The sequence below is a fragment of the Poeciliopsis prolifica genome, unplaced genomic scaffold (genome assembly GCF_027474105.1).
Source record: "Poeciliopsis prolifica strain line A6 unplaced genomic scaffold, Auburn_PproV2 SCAFFOLD050, whole genome shotgun sequence".
Taxonomy (NCBI): domain Eukaryota; kingdom Metazoa; phylum Chordata; class Actinopteri; order Cyprinodontiformes; family Poeciliidae; genus Poeciliopsis; species Poeciliopsis prolifica.
Window position 1 is genome coordinate 2074098 of NW_026562425.1, and position 23982 is coordinate 2098079.

The 23982-nt window shown below is 38.8% G+C and overlaps 1 protein-coding gene across 4 annotated transcripts in view; it reads right to left on the reverse strand.

Annotated features, from left to right (window-relative positions):
- The window catches only part of LOC129378055 (receptor-type tyrosine-protein phosphatase mu-like), a 179012-nt gene that overhangs the window by 141621 nt on the left and 13409 nt on the right, over window positions 1-23982 (reverse strand). The window lies entirely within an intron of this gene.

Below are 23982 nucleotides of genomic sequence, written 5' to 3' on the forward strand. Positions count from 1 at the left end.
ATAGCCTTCAACAACAAGTGTGAGAGGGGCAACGCTGGGCACGGCTGAGGAAACGTCAATCCTGCACTTTCGCTTGTTTTTCAGACTGACTTTAAATCATAGAATGTTAACATGGAGAGTTTTAGTGGCTTTGAAACAGTGTTTAAAATTAGAGTTTTAATGATAGCAGTAACATGCCCATGTCTAGATAAGGTGTTTTTTTAAATTATTTGTCTGTCCTAAAGCAGATACCAATTCACCTTTATAGCAACACCACTTCCCCAGTCCCAGCGGCAGATATCATTGCTGCAAAACCTCCTTAGCCTGTCTGCCAATTCTGCAATTACCAGCTTTCCAGCCTGTTCTGTTGGGCCAGGAAATCACAGGTCCGCCCTTCGCCCCAATCTGCCTTAGTGTCTGCACTTGTTTTAACAAACATCTTGTCTGCTGGCAGCCCCGCAGACTGAAACCACAAGGCAATCTGGGGTAATTTAAAACCAATGTCGACTATCTCCCTCCAGCGCGGCCAGTTTAGAGCTTCACAATCCGGCAGCTAAGCCCCTCGGGGACTGATAGGCCTTTTCAGTCTGGCCCTATTTCACTTATCTATTGGCAGCTCCTGCCAAGTTCTATCTCTGCACCGAATTGCATGTGTATGTTCTCTGTTTGGGGACTTTGAACTGTGGGAAGGGATTTAGACGATCAATCTCAATATCATTATCAATCACGTCTTGCTGTTCACCACATTGATTTGGGGGGAAATAAAGAAGTTAGAGTGAAGATTTCCACTGATAATCTCTTTGGCTGAGCTGTGAGCTTGTCAGCAATGTTTTTTTTTTGAGCCGAAACCAACAAACCGCATCAAATGTAACGGAGCTAAATCAGGATAAAAAGTGAACACTGCAGTCTAAGCTTAAAACTGTTTAGTTTGATATCACGATTCACAAGTAAATAACTTAAAAAACTGACTCGGCACAATGTTCATCTCATTTTAAACCCCCCCACGTCTCCTTTAAGGGCGTTTTTTTTTGTTGTTGTTGTTTTTTTTCATATTTTGTCTTGTCAACCAAACATCAACTTGATGAATGTGCTTTACATCGAGGCTGCAACACAGCTCCTGATCAAATGCACCCATGTGCATGGTTAGATGTACATTGGAGATGACAGGCAGCCTTCTCCTCAGATATGCTAAATTTTGACAGATGATTTTGAAGCTATGTGTGCCGGCACGGGGCCCCGCGTTCTCTTCCACTGCGCCTGTCAAGAACTTCCAGTAAATGACTTCAAATCCATCTCCATCCTGCGCAACCTGCCAGGCACCAATTAAGATGAATATGGATTCCAACTCTGAGACATGGAAGGTCCTTATTGTCATTTTCCCCCCTAAGTAATAAAAATGAGGTTGTTGGAGGGGGAGGATGTGTGGAAATACGTTATGGTAATGATCTCAAACATGTCGCTGATTTTATTTTTTTTTTTAATATTTATCGCAGCTTCAAAAATGGGTGAGGGGCATTCAGTCCGACTTAGACAGGCGTTGCACCTGCAGCGCAGAGTGTTTGTTTAAACACACTTTTGGCTTTTGGTGCTGCCCGACTCTTGCTTGACAGTAACAAGGCTGGTTGACAATGGCTTCCGTGTCGTTCCCCCAGCATCCTCATTCCCAGCTCTGTAAACAGACAGAGCTACAATACGCCTGTCTCAGTGCCTCTGCCCTGAGGAAGCAGAAAATGATGCTGCTTCCTATTCAGCTTAATGCCTGACAGAGAAAAATAGGCTTGTTTGGCTCCCATTTCCTGGTGTTCAGCATGCCTCCAGGAATGATACGGTGGCTGAGCACAAGAGGCGCTTTATTAAAATGACTGTTTGTCTGTTGCACAAGTTAAAGCAGCAGATGAGAAGATGCATTTTGATCTGTGGGGTTGTGATGCTTTGTCACATGTCAAAAAGGACAAAAAAAAAAAAAAAGAAATAACATTCTGTTGAGTCTGAAAGCTATTTTCTGATGAAACCGACGTTGCAAAAATAATTTCACATGAAATTTTAGCTCAAAACTACAAGACTTTGAAATATAAATCTACACAAGGTTGTTTCAGGATGGGAATTAGACTGGATAGGCTGACATCTCTGTCAAAAAAAGAAAACAATGGGAGAAAAATAATATAGATGTTGCCATACCATGTATATATTACATGGTATATATACACTTAAGATTTTATTTAACACACCAACTCCAAGTCATGCATATTTTGAAGTGGAAAGAAGGATACATGGTTTGTAACGTTTATAAGATTTCAAAACAGTTTACTAAGCCCTTTCTATTTTGATACCTCTAAATAAAACACAGTCCAACTCTTAGAATTCGACTCCACCTTTGTTTAATTTAAATATATAACTTGATTTAGTGAAAAAAAGCCTTATGAGGCTTAATAAATGCCCGAAAGTCTAATTTGTGGAGAGTTTGAAAGCAGGACATGGTTACAGAACAATATATTGTTGATAGTCAGCTTGCAGCTTTAAACATTAAACATAAAGTCAGAGTTATATTGAAACAGCTCAAAATGTAAAACATAATCAGGTGTTAATAATAAATAAAAGTAAAAATTTGAAATTTTACAAAGAAGAAAATGTATGGCTCTAAAGGTGAATAATGGTAAAATGGAGAAAAAATATGATCAATAAATGAAATGTATTAATTCTTTAGGACTATATCTTGTTTTGCGTTAATGAGCTAAGTTTTAAAAACTCGTCATACTATATAAAACTCAAGTACTTTAACTTATACTTTCTGTAATTAAAGCATATTCAATTGTTTACTAACTGAACTGATTAATTTGCATTTTATTATGCGTTTTCTCTCTAAAACCATATCAACAGAACTTATTTGGAAGGTACTATTCAAATAAAAACTTACATACTTATTATAAAATGTAAGTCTAGTCTGTGCTCAGCATTAAAAGGCTATTTTCTGACTTCACCTGTTCACTCTTCTGGGGATGGCCTATTAACGTAAACCCCTCCAATCGTCCTGATGCCTAACAAAAATGTTGGATTCTGTTCATCTAAAAAGGAATGAAATGCTAATGACAATGCTAATGTCAACTTCAGCGCTTCCACCTCCTCGCCAGCTCTAATTTGTCAGACATGCAAGTAACAGCACCAGAAATTAGCCCAAAGGGAGATCTCCTCCAGAGAAGAAAATGATTATGTTTGATCATGGAATGAACAAGAACATTAACATGCTTTGTTAGTTTTCCTTTCAGATCCGGAACAAATGCTTGCTTTATGAGCGGAGGAGAAAATAATTCGAGGTTAAATGTCAAAGTATCGGGAAATCGCTAATTAGAAAATTAAGAGAACGAAAAGAAAGGTTGAATCAATCCATCTCTGGAAAGAGAGAAAGCTAAGCTAGGTCACATGGGAAGGCTTCCACGTTTTGGCAGAATTATCAGCTTCATGAAATATCATCGCTTTGCTTATGTGTCATGACTTATTGTCAATCACACACGGCACGTTTAATCTCTCGGCGCGCCACAGCGCTGAGTCGGGAACACCTGATGGGGAGAGACAGCGCACAGGTGGAGCAGCGGCTTCCTGCGCAGGTGAAAGGGTGCCGCGAGGATCTGAGCCCTGCCTTGACAGGTGTGGCTCAAGAGATTTCAGTCCCAGTGGGAGGTTTTTTGAAAGTGCCATCTCAGGGTCTTCACCTGCACACTTCAAACAAATTCAGGCCCTTTGTTTCTCTGCAGAAGCTACATAAATCAGCTAACCTGAAAGAAAAGTGCTGCGGCCCAGCTTAATCCTCCTGGGTCACGGGGGAGCCGGTGTGGAAAGCAGAAGGCGCACGAGGCCAGCTTTCAAACGTACTGCTTGTTCCGACCGAGTTCTTGTTATGATCGGCGCCAGAAGAGTCTGGAGGAAAGGCTTTTCTTTTCAAAACAGTTCTCGAGTGATCAACTCTTACAGACGTGGCATTTTTGGAAAAAACACAAAATTAGAGCAATGAAGGGCAGCAACAGCATTTGCCACAACATTTCCTTTCCATGACTTTGCCATGGTACCCTCAAGCCACTTCTGCAAATTACATCTCAATCAATTTCCTCCATCGACTAATGTTGCCCATTATCACAGCTAGATTGACATTAAGGATGTTACTAATTAGGAATTCAACAAGTTCACCGTCATCACAATCGCATTAGCCACGAGTTATAGGTAATTCAGGGACCATCTTGCAGGAATTTTGTAGAATTTCTCTCCTGCAAGGTGACATTGTTTAATCACAGTTGTAATACACATGATAATAAGCCATGCCCTCTCAACTTTACAAGCAGTTCCAATTATCAATTTAATTCATTTCTGGTTTTGGGGAATCGTTCTGTTGGAAAATGTGAAATAATTTAAGCCACATCAGTAACTGGCTTATAGCTATTTAAACACAACCTGCCTCCAAAGTTAGAGTTCCTACACATTTTTCTAAGCCCTTTAATTTCAAATGCAAATTTTGAGAGTACTCTGTCCTCCTTAACTAGTTTTTAAAGTATAAACATGATACAAAAGGAAGCGGAGAAAAATCGAGACACAGAAAGCACAAGAGGAAGGTGGAGATGAATGGACATAGAGATGGACCTTATGGAGAATTTTGGTTTTAATAAAAAAAAATGGGCATAGTAGTCATAGAAAAGTGTCAGATTTAGCCCTGATTGTAGTTTAAATTCACAGAAATATTGTTTTATATCTGCCTTTTACCTCAATGCAGCTCATAAAGCAGAAAAAAAGCCAGCTCTGCATCGTCGCCATGCACAACTTGATCACATGAACCAGGCAGCCACATTTTCAACAATGTCAAAATAAAGCCTTACCAAGAACACTGCAGTAGAGAAATTCATTTGAATTGTATGTGGTATTTTGAAGAATCAGGGAAGAAAATGCCCAAAAATAAATAAATAAATTACTGAATGCTCCTTTTTTTACATTTTCTGCAGTCAGATTCAAGTCTTCCTAATTTTCTGCTTAACTGGTGCAACGTCCAATCATCACTCTCTTCACATTGGCTTGAACAGGAGGTCTGACTCCACGCACCACTTTGTTTTTTTAAACCTTAATGGATCTTTTATTTTATAGAATAAAAAAATAATCAGAACTCTTTGGGGAAAATGTTACTTTTCCATTACCTGCTTTGTCCATTTTTACTTCACAAAATAGAAAAGCACTCCACAGTTTTGGTTTGTCCCACTATAATGAGTTCTCTTCACAATGAAAAAATAAATGACTCTTGCTTTTAACAACTCTCTGTTGCAAAGAAGCATTTAGTGATTACTCTTCTAAAATTAATCATCAAGTTAACTACAAAGCTACTCTCTCAAGTCTAAATGAGGACTTCTCAACTCAAACTCCATCTGCTTTAGCCGTTTCTTCCTGATCCAGCTCAATCACCTAACCTTTATTTTACAGATCATCATCTATTTCACTTTTGTTTTTCATCAACGGCGTTTAAATGATGAATACCAAAAATCATCTAACTAATCAGATTAATCTCATAGAGTATTGAAACATGGATTGTAAGTACGTTTCATTTCATAATGCTAAAGTAGTCGTAGTGCTCTATTGTATTTCTTCAGGTTGTTCCCAGCATCCCCTTTCTTTAAAAAAGGAATAATCATTTCAGTTGAGATCCTCCTGTGCGTTTCCTGCTCAAACTGGTTTCCAACTGCGATTTCCTGGAGTCTGTGGTGGTCGCTTGGCAACGGCACAATGGTTTTTGTGAGAATTAAACAAATGGATTAAATGCATTAATAAGTGAACGTCGAGGGAGGCAAGCTGCATGTAATCTTTGGACAGAGCGGTTTCATACAGCTGTGGCTGATTGTAGTTTATATTATTCTTTTTGTTTTTTTGTGATGGGGGTGTTGATGTTCTCAACTTTTGGCATGAACAAAGAATGAGGAAGTCTCCCTAAACATGAAACTTTAATGTGCAGGCAGTGAGGCCATGTGCAGAGTTAGTGTTGCAGAAATAATATCCCACATCTACAAATCTACAAATATACCATAAAGATTTTTTTTTTCTTTTTACAAATTCACATGTGGCACACATTCATACTCCTGCTAATAAGTCAGAATTGTGTCTCACGCTAAGTTTGGAGCTTAAAGAGAAGGGGATGTTCGGCTATTTTGTCTTTGCGCATTTTATAATTTCTATCATCCAGAGGCTCTTTGTTAGCTCATCCGACAGGATATCTAGAAAACGATGCAAAAGACAGAAACAGAAGGAAAAAGAAATATAGAGGATTACAAAATGTACTTTCACTCTGAGGAAAAAAAATATTCCACCTAAATGCAATTTGCAAATATGCAACTCACACTTATGCACAGCGACAGCATAACGCATACCAAATGAAACTTTCCAACTGATTTGTTATCAGTTCAGACAGATAAGTTGCATGAATAAGTCAATGTTACAAAGGGATTCCCTGACTCATTAATAGTATCAATTTTTAAATCTAATTATTGCGGGACTGCTCGTGACCCATTTTCTGATTTAAGTGTTCCATCCAAACCTTACACATCACAGAGGAACCTTTAATGTTTTAAATGGAGCTCCATCTCCTGCCGTGTGCTCCTCTGGGAGACCTCCAGGTCCCCCCACCGCTCGTGTCCCCTGCAGGAGGAGAATATTACGATCTTCCATCCCGGTGAATGATTGCAGATATTAATGTGAAGGGAAAAAAAAAAAAAAAAAAAAGACTTCTCAAGCCCAGTACCCCTCTGATCTCTTGTTACACTGCCGATTTTTTCATTATCGGGGTGACAGGTCCGTATAAAGTCATAGTGCAAGCACATTCTCACCTGACAGTGGAGGGAATTTACAGTGGAGGATGGCCAGGGTGAGAAAGGGGGCAAGTGAGGGCAGTGAATGTGAAGAATGCAGTGAAAGTTATCCACTGAAAAGCATGTTTTTATCTGAACAACTGAACGTGCAAAATCCTACAGCATTGTTATGATATTTTTAAACCCAAATTTTAAGCAAAATAAACAAAGAAGCACTCAGCCTCAGTTTGAATCCTAACTTTTACTGGGCCACTCAAAAATAAAAACAGCTATTTCCTGCAACAAAAAATGGTAACAAGATTAGTTTAAATCAGCTACGTCTCTGAAGTTCCATCTAGTCTTATATATTCTTGAATGTTGTTTGGTTGATTGCAATTTTCTTCTATTCTGAAATCGTTAAAACAACTAAAATGCAAATATTGAGACTAAAATCAAAAAAGCAAACATGAAAGTTTAAAGTATTATTTTGACTAAAGTTTATTCTACACACCTTTGCCAACACAATTTGCTCTTTTATCTGAGTTTTCAATGTAGCAACGACATCCTTGGTATAACAGATGCTTGTATTATAAACAAACACTGTAAAAAGCTGCTAAAGTAGAGCAAAGTTCTTCAGATCAACTTTTACTCATTGCTACTAGAGGCGAGTCAAGAAGAAAGGCAGTGCTCTGTGTCAATCTGTCAATCTGATCCCTCAAGTCTTTCTTCAGAAATGTCCCCATCTGAAAGACCACAAAGGTCATCATCTTCTCCATACTCACACTACACTCGAGAAAAACGTCTCATCCAGTCAAACATCACTTTGCTTGACCATCCCAAAGGCCTTTGGACCTATATCGGGTTGACTCGAGGATCCAAATCAATCACGAGACAAGAGGAGCTGCCAAAGGCTTTTTCACACCCCAACACCGCGGCTCTCAGCCGCCATGTTCAGGCTGTTCTGACATGGTCTCAGAAATGTCAAGGAAACCAAGAGGGGCAAAATGCAAGAGCTGCAAGGCTCGTAACTGCCGCGAATTCACGCCGTGGAAACGAAGACAAGGGGAAGGGTGAAATACGGAAGATGCATTCATTATCTTTGCAATATCAAAGCAAACTCATACATGGGAAAAGCACCAGAAGCTTTTCCTTTGTATAAATTTGATGCATAATCTCTTCTTTAAGATCAGTGTTTGAAGCTGCAATCAAACTTTTCCCCATCTTGCAACTTTGTTGCCGTCACTACAATTAATTTTTATGTAGCGAAGAAAAGAGAAAAAAACTGCTGTCATGTATTTGAAGTCTAATTATGACACACCTCTGTGTACTGGACTAAAAGCTGTACAATCTACTCGGTTCTTTACTCAGTTCTTTACTTCCTTCATATTTTCCATGACACATTTCCATCTGTGTAGATACTAACATTTAATATGACTCTTTTTAGTCCATCTTAAAGCATAAATACCAAACTTTATGGGCAATTTATGGCAAATATTTCTACCAAATCAATCAATTATTATATCATTTCAAAGGCATTAACTATATCACTAAAAGAAGGTCTATGCAGATTTTATATACACATACATTTTATTTTTAGACATGACAAACAGCCAAATTTATGTTGCTTGTAAGAGATGGAAGAATGTATCAACTTTCTTTCAGCCAGCTGACCAGTAGTGTGCAGCAACAGATGAGAGAGCAGCACAGCTGCATTACTCTAAGCTTCATGCTACTGCAGAAAACTAGTGATTCAGACACTTTCCCTGGCTCTTTCTTTTTTAATGAAATGATTAAAACAAAATCTAACAGTAAACAAGAACAATGTTTAGGTCAAAGCTGTGGGGTAAAAAAAAATGCTTTGAGTTTGTTTTTTCTTATTTCTTTCTCCTTTGAAGGCTTTCACTCCATGTTGATGTCAACATCAATTTATCTTTTTTTATAAGCCGATAGAGCCAGACAGTCGAGGGAAGACCAAAAACAAAGAGTAAAAGCTTACAAAGTCAGAGAAGTTGCAGAAGGCAATATGAACTTTTCATAGGTGCAAAAATTTTGATTAATTAGAGAAAAGATGCTGAAAATTACTGCACATTATTCAAGTTTTTGTGTGAACTGCTGAGTGAACTTTTCTGTGGTTTCTGTGTAATAGGCAGTAGGCCGGGAGACCAGGAAGTTGTCACCTACTTGTGACTATTAAAACTTATTGGGAAGCTTTGAATCTGACCTTGTGTAGCCTTCTTCCATATGGCACGATGAATGTGAGAAGGTGCACGGAGGGGTCGGGAAGGGGAGGACACAATATGTTCTGCTGCATGAGCCGCAGTGCTTATTACTCCAACACCAGATGTTTAAGCAGAAAACCGAAGAGAAATTTTGCACTGTAGCCATCTGTGGTGCTGCCCTGACTATGTAGCAAAAAAAAAAAAAAAAAAAAGTACTTCTGGCTTGAGAGCCTCTGAATTTGCCTCTCCAGCAATTAAAAAAGCTCCAAACTTAAGCTCTGAGTTTTTTGAAGGCGAGAGATTGAAAAGTTAGAAAAAAAGAGCCATATGCAAACACAAACAATCATATATATATAAAAAAACATCAACTCATCCAACAGATTGGAAGTTGGAAAACTTTCCCTACTCCCAAATGAGAAATCTGAATATGATGATAACAAGCAGCTGGAAAGCATTTGTTCATCAGATGGAAAATGCGAATATTCAGCTGTATTTCCAGGAAGCTGCTTGTGTAAATATATCATTTATCTTGTGCGTAAAATTAACAATCTGTTCCTAATCTTGATATTCATAAGCCTAAATTTATAACGACTAAGGTAAGAAACGGTAAAGGAAGCAGCATAATGTTTTATTGGCGTGAGCCTGGAGCTTGTGCTCTTAATGAATTAGATGTGTGAAACTTTTCAGGAGGCATCCTCTGTTTCACACACACATTTCATTAACCTGCAGTTCATTCATTATTGCTGTGGGTGTGAGGGAAAGTAGCAGCCACATATGTAATTGCGTTATCGAGGTTGTAGGGCTGTGGCTAATTACTGGCTGAGAACACAACACAAGCCACTTAGACGTCGGTCTGATGGAACGGCCCACAATGGCTTGTGACAAGAGCTGTCTTGCCTGAAATTTCAAGAGGAGACGTGATAGCGCAGTAATTTATGACTCATAACAGAATCACATCATCCCCATAGGATGAAAGACGACAATGAGATGCTGAAATAAGTCAACAAGTTTTCTGCTCCTAAGCTGTGAGACAAGATGTGACAGGAAACTGCTTGAACAAGGGATGTTTTTTTACCCAAAGTTAAGACTTAGCACTGTTCTAAATCACCAAATCTAATGCAGTTAGTCATAGTGAAACTGCAGCTACAAGTCACCCATCTGGAAGCAGTAGCCTGGCTTTGGTCCAGAGAGCTGTTGGGGTGTTATTTCAGCAAAGCGTTTTACTCAAACCTTCGCTACTTGCTTGTTGAACTTCAGTATTTTCTCAATTCTGCAGCAACAGAAGGACAGCAAAGATTGCAATCTACAAATTAATAAAGTCTGATGCAAGGAGTAATTCAAAATATCTTTAATAATGTCTTTAATGTCTTTATTTTAGGCATTCCAGGCAACATTTAACACCTCAACACTTCGGTTCCCTCTTTGAGGATATGGGTTGGATCCAGAAAAGTCAAAGCTGAAATAGCAGCAAGCGATTGAAGCTTCAATACGTCATGTAGAAAACTTAATATTCCTCGTTGCAGTTTCTGGAAAACATTTTTACAATCAAATACATTTTATTTTACAACGTTTGGCATATGGAGTCCATTTGAAAGTTACGGTTCGCATAGTTTTCTGTCTCTATGAAAGTTCAGAAAAACTTTAACGGTTCAGTCTTTACATCACCACAGAAAAAAGACCACAGCCTCCATGTTTAGTTGGATGTGGGCAAAACCTAATGTTCATGCTATGTTATGTCATTTTCAGTCTCCTGAACAATAAGCAATAGATTTATAGATTTAAGCAATAGTTACTTTTACTCGAGTACGGTTTTAGACTTCTATACCCACCTATGGTTAGAAATTTTAAATTACATTCTTGCTCAATGCCATCTTTGCAAATACAAAACCAAAGCCATCTGGCTGAGTTGCGGGAGGGGAACTTTTGTTTCTACATCGTGTCCCTTCTATTGGTCTGTGATTGCAATGATTGCAGCTTAATTTAGCAACTCAGCATATATTGTCACTGTGAAATCTGCATACGTCAACAGTTATGTTGCTTCCAGATTCATCAGATGCTTGCCACAGTGTTGCTTGGAGGGAATTGTTATGAGCAATGTAACCTTTAGAGGACAATGAATGAAGGGGAAAAAAACTCCATTGTGTTAAATTGACAATGAACTTAAACGTCGGAAGCACAATACATTGTTGTGAACGCAAAATTTCTGCTGCCAGCCAATATTTACATCGTCACTTTTGCATATTATCATGCATGCCACGATTTCCTAAAAGACTGACATCTCCTGAGCATAAGAAAGAATACCATTCGAAATTTCTATACATCAAACAGGTTAGCCAGCAAGCCAGTTATTTTTTTTATACTCTGAACAGTGTTAAAATCTTGCTTTGAACACAGAATTTTCCAATAGTACTTGTAAATTACAGCAAATGCTAATTTTTATAGTTGTGAGTAAGTAGTCATGGTTAACATCCGCTCCAATTTTTCCTATAATGAAAAGTTACTTCTCCATTATTAATGCAGCTGCAACAAACGGAGAATCTTACGCATATTTGACAGCACTGAGACCTTCCTCCTGGCTCCGATTGATTGATTGTGACCGGGAATGTATTTCTGCAGATCACTGTAGCAGATCAGCTGGGAGGGAGAGGAGCTCAGTTTTTCTCAGGTTATCCATCTCCTACTGTTGTGTCATAGTGACAGTATTCATGTGTAAAAAGTATTTTTAAATATTACCGACTGCAGGTGCCGTTTGCACCCAGCATATTAAACGAAGCTCATATACCACAACATTTGCAATTACACACATTGAATATTGTTATATGATTTGTTGTGAAGCTTCATTAAAGATGAGAAACATAACTTTGAGTCCTTTATCTGACTCAAACCTCTAAACTGGGCATAGGTGTCTTTCAATTAGTCTTGCTCATTTTCTTATAAAAAGTTCCACAGAAGACTTGAGCAGACCTCATCCCACAAGTGAGAGGAAGCTGAAACATTGTCTGTCACCCAGCCTCCCTTATCTTCTCTCCAACACAATGTCTGACTCACAGCAGCGCTGAAACTTCCCATTTGGAGCTCATGAAAAGCGCTTTAGACGAGACCTCCACAGCAGCACATTTCCTCTCAATCAAAGCCTTACAAAGGAAGAAAAGCAGAACGCAGATGCCGTAGAGTTATCCTCATAAATCTCTGGCAGATTTTTTTTTTCTTCTTTCTTTATCCTCCTGTCGACAGCTTGTCTGATTCGTATAAAACCCACCCTACATTCAAGCTTGTCTTTCATTGAATTGGCTGGAGATATCTTCCACACGGACTGACCTTGAGAAACAGCTTTTAACTCTTCACAAATTTCAAAAGGCATTCCACATAATTGTTTGACAAGGGAAATAAAGGAAAAATCCGCAACAAGAGGAGGAGATGTAGAAACTCTCAATATGTTTATCTCAAAAAAAAAAAAAAACATTTTAAAAACCCCTAAAGCCCCAAAGGTTCAGCCTTTGCAGGGAGTTTATTTTCTCTCTGCCATTTTTATCTCTCTGTTCACATGCCGTTCAGTGTCCATTTTTCCGTGGCGAGGGCTTCTCCTTGGCAGGAGCGATCACTTTCAACAACATTCCCCGCGAATCAGAGAGACATGTCACATCATTCCAGTGACAACTAACGACTACCAATGCATCCGGGCAGGCCGCCAATGCGCCGGGCAAGGCGAGGAAGAGCCTGGGGGGCCGGCGGCGGATGGAGGAGACGGGGGGCTGCACAGTCCAAGGAGACAGCGATTTAGCTCGCTGGTGGCAGCATCAAAACCTCACATCGCATGCCTTCAGTCAACAAAGTCCCTTACACATCATGTGTCGGGAGATGAAATCAATCTGCTTTGAGAGGCTGACTCTGAAACTGGATGTCTTGAGGCTGGCTGAGACAGGAGTCACAGGGTCCAATAACGCATGTGAGGGTGACGAACTGGGCAGCAGAGACGCGGGGGTCGTCTGATTCAGCCACCAGTCAAGCTCCCTTTTGCTCGACTTCTGTTCATTTGCAATACCAAGGTCTCAGAGGTCACCCTAACTTTACCTATGTACTATATATAAATGCTTGGCATTGAGATTAAGAGTAAAGCACTCCATTGCCATAAATAAACACTAATTGGAATCTAATTTTCTTAGTTCTTGCCTGGTTGATTTATTGCCTCAGGGTTCATATGAATTATTCATTGAAGTGGCAAAACAGCTTTATGTGGAAACCTACAAGGCACAGCATTCATTATGCTATCACGCTGAGCAATTCCAGGCACTGACGGGTTGTATTAGAATAATATGCATATTGGGTATTCTTTTTTTTTTCCTCCTAAGGCATTGGCAGGCAGTAATGGCGCTTCCGTTGGCAGGGACTGAGAGGGATGCAACCACCCCTCGTGGCTGACAAAAACCCCTTGTTTTGACAGAGGATTGAGCGAGGAGGGGAATAAGGGCTTCAGCCATGCCCTCGTGGAGAGAGGATTAAGCTGTGTGGTCGAGCTGCCTGGTAGCGCAGGGAGCTGGTAGGCTCTGTTATTGTGTCAATCCTTGCTCCCGCGGCACCCCAGATCTGCCTCGCCCCCTTTGACTGGAAAAATCAGCACCTGGCCTGGCCGTGGGGAGCTCATCAACCTCGCTGGTCTCCCTCAGGGGGCCATCTGTATCGCACTTCCTGAAGAATCCCAACTGCTGACTGCAGATGAGAGACAACTCAAAGACATACCTGTAGTGTGTGGTTGTTTATGCTTCGGAATGAGCTTTCCCTCCTCGTTATCATTTCTTGTCTGCCCCCACTATTCCCCCCCCCCCTGTATACAAGCTCACCGTGACAGCAGCAGAGTGGGGGATATGACTTTCACGAGGGTTGGTAAAACAGAAATGTCAGTTCAAAGCAGGGTGAGACTGTTAAATGGCAGCCGGCACCTGGCTGAGGTATCCATCTTCCCAAGCGCTCCTTGTCTCCGATGATATGTCTCGGCACCGGAGATACCTCGTCTCCAGAGGCCTGCACTATGTCCTCAGGCTTCAGCAACATCAGTGTGAGGAAAACACCCCGGGAACACGGGAAGAGTGACAGCTGGTTTCCTCTGCCATGTTGATATCAAAGGTTGGACTAGAAGTTTTCCACTAAGTATTTGTTTGCTGGTTTGCAGGCAATGTCTGCCTCTGCAAGTGCATGATGGGACACATTGAAAATTGTTTGTTTTTTTAAATATTCTCATGTTCACCGGTGTCATGAAAAGCATTTATAGCATTTTAACTTCTTGGAATTTTGTCTTTTAACAAACGTATTGTGTCATAAATGACGAAAATGAAGAAAAGGATTTCTAAGTTGAATTTATTTTTAGAAATTAAAGTCTGGAAAGTGGAGCACACATTTGTATTCAGAACCCATCGATCAATCTGTTTTTGAATCAGGTACGTTTCCGTCGAGAAAAATCTATTTTTTTGTAAAATGTCTGGAGCTCTGTCATGTTGGAAAGAACATTTCTGACCTGCAATTTTCAAGAATTGCCAGATGCTCTTTAAATCAATCTTTGCCTCGGTTTATGTGGAAAGAGTGTTGCTAAAAGATACCCTAACCCTGCTTCAAACTTTTTCACAACTTTACCCCTGACCTGTCTGATGTGTGTCATCTTTTGGACCCTTTTTCTTCACAGAGGTTTGTTAGGTTATAAACATCTGAGACCTTCAGAGACCTGAGACTAAATGTTCTAATTTGGTGACATCTAAAGTCAAACATTTGTGGAATACACTGACATTGTTGGTTTTAACATGACAATGTGCAAACGCTGCAGGGGTATGAATATTTTTTGCATGGAAATATATTTTTATAGGAAATTTACAGAAGTCTTAAAATAATTCTGTCTTTAAACGCTTCACATTGACTTTTGAGATTATCCTATCCATGAGCCAACTAGTTTTGGCATCATTACATGAAACAGCAGCTTCCCATTTGATCTCCCCCCCACCCTCAGTGGAACCGATGCCACGGTCAAGCTGTTATCAAGTGTCGTCAAGCTGTGTGTACATTTGATAGGGACAGTCTCGGGTGATGGTTGAAGCAAAATTGAATCCTTTCCGCAATGGAAATTGGCTGAAGTGGAGCCGTACAGAAGACGCAAACCAATAAAACGAGCTGACATTTCTGTCAGATAGCACCAAGGATGTCAAGAAGAAAACCTTGTGGCTTTTGGAGTAAAGACAGCAACGCCTTTCAAATTATAAAAGCAGCAATTATGTATACCAAGGGCCATGCTTAATGTAAAACTGAAAGTGCAAACTGCTTTTTATTTCATTTAATTTACCTATCTGTTTAATACTGACAAATAAATATTGAATTAACATGCCTTGCTTCTTCAAGGTGTTCTTAAAAACTATTAAACTAACAAAAAGAAATAAAAATCAGAGCTCTCTTCTTGACCTTGTTTTCTTGGCACAAAAACAACCAAAAAAAAAGAAAGAAAATTAATTTACCTGACCCAAACAGCAAATCTGTCTTATGCATGTTTGAAGTGTTTCTCTCATTACTACTGATCTGGACTATGAGCATGTTTGTTGCCAGACATTAGGGAGCATCAGCATCATGCTCAGCCACTGAGGCATAATTCAACCCATATCTGCACCCAAACTGGGAGGAATAACTTCCAGAAATTAAACGGCCTGAGGGTAGTTCAGGTGACGGACTGTGTCTTACAGACAGACGCACAACAGCAACCAACTGAATAAGTACAGCTTTATATATATATATATATATATATATATTTTATGAATGACAGTGATAAGCTAACACCAGCTTGTTCACAGTCAGTTTTACTATGACCACTCCAATAGTGTGTTGATAAAACAACTAAGCATTCTAAAAGTTTCTCCCACTGCTTAAAAAACAAAACAAAAAAAACCCCCAAAAACAAAGCAGTTGCTTTGAACACTGAAAAAAGATAAGAACTAAACAGGTAACAGAGTCAAATGATGAATACAGCAGCTAAAACATCTTCCTTTGAACATAATTAGCATTTTAAATGCTTATGGACTAAATGCTTAATGAGAAAAACCAATTTGCTAATAAAGTAACCAGTTGCAGTCACCACTAAATCAGACAGCTTCACTTTATACTTATTGACTTTGGTTAAATAGGTTAGTTGGAAAACTTAACTCACAACATGCGAAGGTTTAGTTTCTTCTCAAATGAACTAGTAAAAATATAAAGCTGATCAAACAGCACCAGAAAATAACCCATTATTTTAACTATTTACAAAATACTTGTTTGCTTGTCACTACTTTTCTTGCAATCATGAAATGTCTAAATGTAGATCCAATGTCAAATTGAAACGGTATTATATGGGCGACTCATACATGTCATGAAAGAGATCTAAACTGGTGGAGTAGAACATTTATTTAAAATGTTTAAAATAGAGAGCAGTTATACAGTAAATCCAGAGGCAGAAAGTAAAGGTGAGTTTTAAGAGTAAATGTCAACTCCTCCCACAAGAAGATGAGCCTCCTTACTCCACAGTGTGTGTGCTAATGCATTAAAATAGTATAAGGTGCATATATCTAAAGGCAACCTGCTTAATTGCTGAAAACAGCACCGTTGTTCAAGTGTGTAAGATGAGTTTCCACCTCACCAAAGAACCTGATAACAATTTAAAAACGCTTTTTTTATGTTCTTACTCCACAGTTATAGATAATAGCTCAATGAGCGCACAACACAATGTGACCTGCTCAGCTGACCCTCTTTGTAGGAGGGAAATTACCTCTAATGACATACTGCGGCTCTGACATAAAAAAAAAAAAAATTCTCTTTCAGCTTTGAGAATTGACACATTCACAGACAAATCCACAACCTGTAATAAATATGATGACAAGCTGTAAAAAAAATGAAGAATAAAAATGTTGGTTTGCCTAAAATGAAAAGTCTTTTGTAGCACTTTCAGAATCAAAACGAGTACCCTGATAGAAAATGACAGCTACACGAGTGCCTGATTAAAATCCAGAGAATGAAATAAGTTCTTTCTGCAGGACGGAGCTGAAAGGAGTGCGATTAAAAGATATTCGGTGCTGGGGCTGCAGTGCTACACTTGGGCATTCGAAATTATGAGGCCAGCTATGAAAGTAAAACACGTTAATTATCTTGAAGAAAATGAATCTGCATGAATGCATTAACAGAAAATTAATAAGACTAATCCTAATCTTTCCTCTCCAAGTCAGGTGCTCTTGGAAATGCTGGACAATCTTTGGGGATTTCCTCAATTAAAATTTTGACACTAAAGCTAAGACCTGGTTATTACAAATCCCTCCCCTACCTTCATTTCATCTTCCAGCCAAAATAACAGTTTTCTCTGTTGTCACTGCTGAGGCAAGGCACTAATTGCAGCTCATACATAATCTTTTATGTAAATGTTTTTCGCCGTCTTTGATCTCCCTGTGCAGTCGAGGACAGCCAGATCACAGACTTGGGCTAGATCTGTCACTTCAGTCAGAAATCGAGAAGTGAAGTGGAAGCAAATCTGATTTGTTGTGATGCTTGTCAGCCCGTAAGCACAGAGGATGTTTGATCAGGTCATTTCATGTAGGGTCTAAAACAACATGGTCAACCAGCCCAAAGCTTTCATCACAATCTGTCTTAGTCTCAGATGCAGACCAGTGAAGGCAGGAGCCAGACAAGGATAAAAAAAAAAGAAACACCTTTTATGTAAAGGATTAATCCCTCCAAAGATAAATTGGAATTACCTTCATACACAGTTCTCACCTTCAGTACTTAATCTTACTTTGGGGCCCTATAATCTTGAAAATATATAGTTTTTTTTTTTTTTTTTACAGCTTGTCTTGTTTTTGAAAGAAGACAGCAATAGAAAGTAGAAGTCATTTTAAAAACACACTTTTCTATAATAAAGAGTCATTGCCACTAAAACAGAAAGGCGCTACTGTATTAAATACCATCTCTAACATCCTCTGAAATTTATCACAGAACGTTTCTTTAGAAAACAAAATACATTTTTAAAAGGAAATATGTCGAATAAATGTGTCTATTAAACTTAAAATTAAGAAAAAAAATGGAAGTGGTACTTATACAGGAAACACCAATGTTAATAAAGCAGTAAAGCACACAATTCTCCACCAACAAAATGGTTTACGAGTCTTTAATAAAATAGCTATGCTAAGGCTACAGCAGATACTACATTAGGAGGGTAAACAGACAATAGAGGAAACCATCCTAGTTGCTAGCGGTGCACCGATTCATCTGGCAGCCCATTTATCGATGCCGATTTCCTTAATTTTGGGAGATCGGTGATCGGCCAATTTGATAATGTGAAGTCGATCTTATCCACCGATCTTATCTACCTCGGCAAAGCCCTTTTTAAAAGATCGGTAATCAGCGATCAGCCAGAAAACTACAATTGGTGCACCCCTTCTAGCAGTTGTTATATAAAGATGATCAGGTTCTTTATTTCTTACTTGTCCTCTGTCAGTACAAGACCTCTGCAGATTACATTACATGAATAGCTGGTCTCTGTAAATTTGGAAATAGTAACTCACTAGATTGCATGTTACTGAAAAACTTGATTATATGGAAGTAACGCGTTACCGGCATCACTCGACGTAACCAACAGTGTGTACAGAATAACATTTCAACAGCTTTATTACTGCTGATTAAATAAATACTTGGTACTGAATATGGCCAGAAATGTATGCTTTCAAATGGTTATTTTGCTCAAAAGAGGTCATTTGCCACTGTGGTGAATTGCAAGGAGACTAAGCTGATGACAAAGCACTTTTAAGCCCCTGCTTCAGTTGCCGGTTTGGTAGTTCTCCATGCTAACCCTCTGAGAATATTTTTTCTGACCTCGTCTTTCCCACTGGTTGAATGTTCCCACAATCTTCTGTTTATGAACTCAAATGTTTTTGCTTTGCTATCGGAACTTTTGTCTTGGACTTTGTGTAATGAATTGATGTCTGTGTTCCGGGTTCCAGATGTAATGGCCCCAACATTCAACAACTTCCAGTTGCATTCTCAGTTGGCTTTTTTCCATGCCTTCATACATTTTCTTGACTTTAGTTATGGAAATGCATATAACTCTGTCTCGCTACGAACATAATATAAAAAAAAATATGAAATATGAACTCTAATAAACACTTGGCTCTATGTTAGAGTAATTTACTATCCATAATGAACTTCTAAATGACAGAAAATAATTAATGCAAGCAGCAACTATTAGTTACAGTCTAATGTGAGGAGTAAAAGAAAGCATATTGCGCCTGGTTCTTTTCCACCAACAGAAGGGAGAATGAACCCTGCGGTGCATTCTGAGGCATAAAATAAGCCAGGGCCACAGCAGTTGGAGGCCTGCGGTACGATATTCGTCATACCATCACAGAAAGGTCAGCTCTGACACCTCGGAAGGCGCCCTTGAGCTCTTATGGACTTTTAGGAGCCAAACTGGCTTCCTGCAAAGCAGATAGAGTCTATGGGCAGAAGGGTCAGACAGGCAGCCAAGGGGAAGGAAGGAAGGAAGGAAGGATTACTGACAACTGACATTCAGTCCAAGACTGAAAGGTTGGCTGAGACAAATTACAAGAGAAGCATGTTTACTTGCCATTGTAAGGAAAATTAAATGAGTTCCAGTTTCTGGGTTTTTAAGCAATTGGTGTAAAAATTTCTGCACTGCTCATTTTACTTTATGAAACATAATTTAGATAACAGTGCTTTTCACTGACTAAAGTGTCTTTATTTAGGCTCAATTAAAAAATATGATATATTATTAAAGAAAAGCTGATAAGAAAATGTTAAAATCCTGCCTATTTACAGGGCTCCATTTGTAGATTCACCTTATCAAGGATTTTTTTTGTGGAAGGCAATCTACCAACTTTTTTTGGAAGACTTACCTAAAATATTTTTAAAATGGATGCAGATTGGGAAGCTAACTAGGCACAATGCTAGTCCACACCCTATTGGTTGCCGATGCAAAGCAGCCAATCCAGGAGTGCAACTTGTTTTCCTTGGCGCTGATTGGCTGTGAGCCAGAGACCGAATATAAGGAATACTGTGGATTTTAGCTTCTGCTGCAGTTTTATGACAGTCTCCACTGTGCATGTCAATGCTTATTGAGGTATATCTGGTATTTGGTCAATTATATTAGGCAGCATTGACTACAGAGGCTTTCAAGAATTTGCAGGCAGTTGCGGACACCAACATCTACGAATACCAGGGTTCCTTTATCAAATGTTTTGGCATAAATCGCCTTAAAGGTTCAATAATTGATATAATTCTTCCAGCTCTGAATGGATCCATACAGAACGAATACAAAATTGCTGTACTCATTTTCAGTCAGCAGAAACTTTACTTGCGAAACCTGCGTGTGGATGTTTGTATTTGGTTCCGTTTTGCAGGTCAAAAGTCTAAAAAGATTAATAAAATGAAGACAACCACACTGGAAATGATAATATGAAGATTTCAGCAATTTCATGCATATTCAGTCTTCAGAGGTTTGCGACATTAACTCTGGCTTCGCATCACTAACCATAGATCAAATAGTTTGAGGGGTTAAAAACGGCAATTATCACTTTTAAAAGTAACTCTCTGCTATGAGGAAAAGTGACTCTTTCATTTTTTGACTTGCCAGAACAAAACCCAGCTGCCTGATGAAGAGAGACTATAGGCACATCCCAGACAAACCCTGCTCTTTGAAAGCGAGGCTAAAAGAGATGGACTTGACAAGGTATAATGAAAGGAAGAAGATTGAAAAGGAAAACTCTGCTGCATAGAAAATGTGGTTACCAGGTTACCAGGGCTATCTTTGCTCAGGAAGTGAGGGCTCCATTTGCAGGATTTTGATGAGGAGGCTGTCGGCGTTCTCTCCCTGTGTGTCTGCTACAAATGAACATGACAAGCTTAATTCGGGCAGTGGGACGCCGGACCTGCTGTCCTGGGCTTTTCGTCCTGCCAGTCTGGCGTTCCTTCCCGTTCCTTCACTCCACAGTGTCACCAATTAGCCAGGGCCCTGGTTTCATTAAGGCGTCGGCGCTTCAGCCGGCTGCCTTCTGTCACGTCCCCGATAAGCCAGAGATGGATCTTACACTAACACACCGAGACGGCTTGAAAAACACAACAAAAACTGCCGAGTGCATGTTGGACAATAACACAACCTTTGAGTTTGCATGCACATGCCTTCACAAATTCAGACAATATAACATGCTTATAAGAATAAAAATATTAAAATATAGAAATACTAACGAATTCTACAAGCAAATGAAAATTTTACATTAAATGTAACTGTCATTTACTGGACATGACCTAAAGTCAAAGACATAAAGTCTTTGTACAAAGAAGACATTTTGTTTTGGTATTCTGTGTCTTTAAAGAATACAAGACAAAGTGACATTTCCCACCTTGTCTTTCAGCGTTCAAACCACTATCTGCCCAATCAAAAGGTTAGTTTTATAAAGATGTTCTGTACCTTCAAGCAATGCATTTCAGCCAGGTGTAACTTTACCGCTCATTTGCACAAATGTTACTGTTTGTACTTGGGATTGCTTTTCTTTTAGTCACAAGATATTTTTGTATTATTTACAATGAAAATGCAAACAAATTAGCTTCAATCTAGAACCGATATTTGCATCCAAAGTCGGATCTGAGAAAGACAGAAACTAATCATGTTCCAGGTTCCTGCCCAAATCCTGATGATTCAGTATTTCTAATCTGTTACCAGGCCAACTACTTCTTGCAAAATCAGTTTGGCTATGAATTGTGTTCAACAGTGAAGGAACATGTTCACAGAACGAGGGTGTAAATCTGTTTATGTGCAAGAAAGGTTTAATGCCTACCAGAAGTGCACATAATATGTTTATTACTGCATCTGTTACTGAATAAAAACCATGGCAGCCATGTTGTATTTTAGGGTTTGGTGAAAAACCCCAATTTCTCTTTTGAGATTTAAACTTTGTTGGGTCTTCCTGCTTATTTTTCAAAATTAGAAAATGACTTCAGGCAAAATATGGAAAATAGTAATTTTCTTTCTTAAAACTTCATGTAGTGGCAATTTAGGTATCCATGAGTGTTTGTATAACTCAAGGCACAATGTATCTTTGGGACTATTGAAGAATATGTAAAACAATATGAAAATATTAAACTGTTTATTTGCAGTCCTAGAGTAAGATTTCCATCAGAATTATTGACGGAAAAAATAAACTGTTTTGCACAACGTAACCCTATTGGTAAAGTTTAGTTCAAGACAACTTTTGCTCATCTCTTCAGTCATATTTGATAGTAAGCCTAATTAACCACAGCTTCAATGCTAGGGAGGCAGTGCAAACCAGCCAGTCCATTAGCTGTACCCATTTTCCTTCATTATATCTGTCAGAAGCAGAAACGGTTTCCGCTGTGTGTATCAATGCATCTTAAGCTATACATGGGGTTTGAATCATTAAAACGGGTAGCGATACATGCTTATATAGCGTCTCAAGCATTCACACGTTCTATTTATTTCCGGGTGTTTGTGGTCAGTAACCATGTCCACTGTATTCAATAGGAAGTGACATATTACTTTAACTGTTGCACATTTGAACAACAAAACTATCTCAAACTGATTAGATCAATATTAGCACTTTTAAACAACAACAATGAGGAAAGCTAACATTGTACCATTTTGAATTAGATTCAGAACAGCTACTGAAAGGACCTTGGGGTGATTTGGCTTTCTGAAAATGTTAATTGAATCAGGAGCTACATAATTAAAGTATATCTTTCCATACAGCTACTGGCTGCTTTCAACACTCAATTGTCTTCAAAAGTTGGAGAAACATTTCTTCCAGGGCCAAATAATGATTGAGGTTTGACACCCTGCCCTCATTATATTTTCAGCGTTTCCAAGTCCAGTCACACAACAGTTTACTGTAAGCTGATCTGTATTCCCCCTGTACATTTCCAGCCACAGCAGCATTACTCTGACAGTTTGCAAAAAGCAGAGCTGAATTGATGTCGGGGTAAGGTTTTCCCCAAAGGAAACTGGTGACTTGAATGGGGGGAAGATTTTCAGATACACAGGTGCTGCTGAATATTAGTCTCACACCAAGAAGTCTGGGCTCATGGGAGTGAATTATTCATTTTCCGAACCCAGACTGTGCACCTCTGCCTTACCAAGACACTGTTTGATGCTGCTGCAAAACTGAAGCTGGGCCAACGATGAGCCACACTGGCCATTGGAGGAAAAGCAAGCACTGCATGGAAAATTCACCGAAATCAACATTTAAATCTGCTCATGTTCGCGCAATTACAAAACGTAGCACTTCCTGTTCTCAAATTACTCAACTCAGTTTGCTACCGGCATGCAAGTCCACAGTGTTCAGTCTGAAGTTGGATGGGTATATTTCCAAGATAATTTAGATAGTAATTTGAAAAGTTTTGTGGAAGGTGTTTATTTAGTCAGTAAGCAGACAATGGCTTCAGCGGGATAAACGAAGCATCTGGTGCATTTTGTCCTTAACAGATTGTAAAAATAAATGCTGATATGAAAAATAAACAGCTGGCGTGGAAGGATTTAAGTTAAATATTTTCTAATGTTATTGTTTTAAAAAATGTAAATATCTTTAAAAAATTGGCTATAAAATTCTTTGACTTCTCCATAAAAAAAACAAAAAAAAAACCCATAAGATATTCACATTGCTTATGAAAATACTCTCATCTTCAGTCACATACAATTTTTCCTGGCTCTGTTACTGATTTGAAAACATTAACATGTGTTAATTTAGTTTCAAAATATGGTTGCGAAGATGGATCGCTCAGCTTTTCCAAATTCAACCACTTCTGTCACTTATGTTTTTGTTTTTGATTGCAAAATTTGGATGTACAGGAAGCACCTGACTTCGATATTTGAGCATTTATTTTAGGATTATTTAAGGAAAATTCACAAATGTCTTCTTAGAGTACATCTAAAATATTTGAAAAAATAAATAAATAAATCAGCT